The following is a 3,953-nucleotide window of genomic DNA, read 5'->3' as shown; positions in this document are numbered from 1 at the left end:
AAGTTTTGAGGCTGTATAATTAATTTCTTGGTGTTTCTTTCATTGTAATGAAGCCATCCCTATTAAGTTTCCATATTTGGTGAAAAGACCACCTATTATAATTGATGTAATTATTCAATTCCATGAATTCATGCCCAGAATTGTCACTGGTAGGCACCTAGCTATTGGTCGTGCTGGTCAACATTTTCCCTTAGTCATAGGATGATTTAATGTGAGTAACATGATTTGGGACCTAAAGTTGTTCTATCTGATTGTGTTTTTAGTTAGCAGTGAATTCACATTGATAAAGAGACTAAGCCTCAGCATGTCTTGTAGGCTTGTTTTTGACTTTTGGTCAAAAGAAATACTTTGAGAGTTTGCAGGAAAATAACTTTTAACCTCATATTGAGGTTATTATGAGCATTTATTTGCCCCTTTATTATGATAGTGTAATGGTATTGTTGCTGGACTAGTAATCCAGAGAACCAGAATAAGGTTCTGGGGACCAGCGTTCGAGACTCGTCATGGCAGATGGTGGAATTTGAATTCAGTAAAAATCTGGAATTAAAAGTCTAATGATGACCATGAAACCCAGAGCATTACCCTCGGTCTCTGGAATACTAGTCCAGTGATAATACCACTATGCCACTGCTAGTCTATTCAGGAAAGATGTGAGAGTGCAGGAAAGATTTGCAAGAATGGTTCAAGAGACTTCAGTTATGTGGATAAATTGGAGAAGCTGGTGTTGTTTTTAGACAAGGGAAGGTTGAGAGGAGATTTGACAGAGGTGTTCAAAACCATGAGGGGTAGATAGGGAGAAACTGTTCCCATTGGTAAATGGGTCGAAAACCTGAGGACACTGATTTAAGCTGAATGGCAAAAACAAAACGGCGTCATGAGGAAAAAATTTTTTATGCAGCAAATGGCTAGAATCTAGAATTCACTATCTGAGTGTGGTATAGGCAGATTCAATCATAGGTTTGGAAAGGAAATTGGGTAATTATCTGAAGAGGAAAATTAGCAGGACCACAGGGAAAGGGCAGGGGAGTGGGGCAAGCTCAGTTGCTCTTGCAGAGAGCCAGCATAGACATCCTGGGCTGAATGACCGTCTCCTGTGCTGTAACCATAGAATCTCTATGATTTGATAGATATGGAGGCGAGAAGTTAGGAAATACATCTTCACACAAATGGTGATAAAAAGCATGGAGCTCATTCTGACAAAAAGCAGAAAATGCTGTCAATTAATAATTTTAAATCTGAGAGTTTTGCTGGCCAAGGGTGTTAAGGAATATGGAGCCAAGGTGGGTGGATGGAGTTAGGAGACACATCAGCTGGGATCACATTGAATGGTAGAACAGGCTGGAGAATGCTCTCCTCAAGTTCCCAACTGGCCCTCTTAATCAGGTGCTCTGTGCTACCTTATTCAAAGCACTGTCTTAATCCTGGGAAATATGTCAGTATCAAGAGTGCAGCTAGGGATTGGCGGAGGGCTGGTCGGGGAGGTCACTGAAGATCTACCACAATAGTTCTGCAGTAGGCAGAATAATTAACCTAATTTTCTTGTCATTGGCAGTATTAAGATGAGCCAGTAGAAGGAGCTGGTGTTCAGTTCTATGGCAAGAAAGAGGTTGTGAAATTAAGAAGAGCAGAAGTATCCAAGTGCATGTCTTCGTGACCCACAGGTGTATCCCATTTAACCTTGGGGTCACATAATAAAGCATGAATCCATATCCCCTCAATTTACAAAAGCACAATACAGCAGATTCTAGAAATTTGGAATATAAACAGAGAATGCTGGAAATACTCAGGTCTTGATGACCCTTCACATGATCTGAAATGTTAGCTCTTTCTCTCCATAGATGCTGTGTGACCTACTGATTATTTCTAGCATTTCCTGTTGAGAGGAGATTTGACAGAGATATTCAAAACCCTGAGGGGTAGATAGGGGTAGATAGACTGTTCCCATTGGCAGATGGGGCAAAAACCTGAGGACACCGATTTAAGCTGAACGGCGAAAAAAAACAACGGTGACATGAGGAAAAACCTTTTTTTATGCAGCAAGTGGTTAGTATCTGGAACTCACCAGCTGAGTGTGGTGGAGGCAGATTCAATCATAGCTTTCAAAAGGAAATTGGATAATTATCTGAAGAGGAAAATTAGTAGGACTACAGGGAATTAATGCCAAGTGGTTATGGTACTGGGTTTGTAACCCCAAGATCAAGAGTTCAAATCTCACAATGGCAAACTATGAAACAATGTAACTTCATCTGAAACAGATGGAAACAGGTTTACTCAAGAAAAAAGAGTATCAAGAGTTCAAATCTCACAATGGCAAACTTTGAAACAATGTAACTTCATCTGAAACAGATGGAAATGGGTTTGTACTCGAAAGAGTTACATCGCTTGGCCTAAATAGCCAAGTGGTTATGGTACTGGGTTTGTAACCCCAAGATCAAGAGTTCAAATCTCACAATGGCAAACCATGAAACAATGTAACTTCATTTGAAACAGATGGAAACAGGTTTGTACTTGAAAGAGTTACAGGGAATTAATGCCAAGTGGTTATGGTACTGGGCTTGGAACCCAAGAACAAGAGTTCAAATCTCCCAATGGCAAACTATGAAACAATGTAACTTCATCTGAAACAGATGGAAACGGGTTTGTACAAACATTCCCGGCTAGCTCAGTCGGTAAAGCATGAGACTCTTAATCTCAGGGTCATGGGTTCGAGCCCCATGTTGGGCGCTGCAAAATTTTGCTTGGCCTAAATAGCCAAGTGGTTAGGGTACTGGGCTTATTATAACCCCAAGATCAAGAGTTCAAATCTCTCAATGGCAAACGATGAAACTATGTAACTTCATCTGAAACAGATGGAAATGGGTTTGTACTCGAAAGAGTTACATCTTTTTAACAGCTTGGCCTAAATAGCCAAGTGGTTATGGTACTGGGTTTGTAACCCCAAGATCAATAGTTCAAATCTCACAATGGCAAACTATGAAACAATGTACCTTCATCTGAAACAGATGGAAACGGGTTTGTACTCGAAAGAGTTACAGGGAATTAATGCCAAGTGGTTATGGTACTGGGCTTGGAACCCCAAGATCAAGAGTTCAAATCTCTCAATGGCAAAAACTAGGGCTTGGCCTAAATAGCCAAGTGGTTATGGTACTGGGTTTGTAACCCCAAGATCAAGAGCTCAAATCTCACAATGGCAAACTATGAAACAATGTAACTTCATCTGAAACAGATGGAAATGGGTTTGTACTCGAAAGAGTTATATCGCTTGGCCTAAATAGCCAAGTGGTTATGGTACTGGGCTTGTAACCCCAAGATCAAGAGTTCAAATCTCACAATGGCAAAAACTAGGGCTTGGCCTAAATAGCCAAGTGGTTATGGTACTGGGCTTGTAACCCCAAGATCAAGAGTTCAAATCTCACAATGGCAAACTATGAAACAATGTAACTTCGTCTGAAACAGATGGAAACGGGTTTGTACTCGAAAGAGTTACAGGGAATTAATGCCAAGTGGTTATGGTACTGGGTTTGTAACCCCAAGATCAAGAGCTCAAATCTCACAATGGCAAACTATGAAACAATGTAACTTCGTCTGAAACAGATGGAAACGGGTTTGTACTCGAAAGAGTTACAGGGAATTAATGCCAAGTGGTTATGGTACTGGGTTTGTAACCCCAAGATCAAGAGCTCAAATCTCACAATGGCAAACTATGAAACAATGTAACTTCATCTGAAACAGATGGAAATGGGTTTGTACTCGAAAGAGTTATATCGCTTGGCCTAAATAGCCAAGTGGTTATGGTACTGGGCTTGTAACCCCAAGATCAAGAGTTCAAATCTCTCAATGGCAAAAACTAGGGCTTGGCCTAAATAGCCAAGTGGTTATGGTACTGGGCTTGTAACCCCAAGATCAAGAGTTCAAATCTCACAATGGCAAACTATGAAACAATGTAACTTCGT

General features: G+C 40.6%; 1 non-coding gene across 1 annotated transcript; it reads left to right on the top strand.

The window, feature by feature from the left end:
- The first annotated feature begins 2,651 nt into the window (after positions 1–2,651).
- Positions 2,652–2,724, top strand: trnak-cuu. Its single transcript has one exon. It is a non-coding gene; the product is annotated as a tRNA-Lys (tRNA).
- The last annotated feature ends 1,229 nt before the right edge of the window (positions 2,725–3,953 follow it).

Source organism: Carcharodon carcharias, chromosome 9 (assembly GCF_017639515.1).
Source record: "Carcharodon carcharias isolate sCarCar2 chromosome 9, sCarCar2.pri, whole genome shotgun sequence".
Taxonomy (NCBI): domain Eukaryota; kingdom Metazoa; phylum Chordata; class Chondrichthyes; order Lamniformes; family Lamnidae; genus Carcharodon; species Carcharodon carcharias.
The sequence above is the reverse complement of the archived record's forward strand: the minus strand, read 5'-3'. Positions and strand labels throughout refer to the sequence as shown.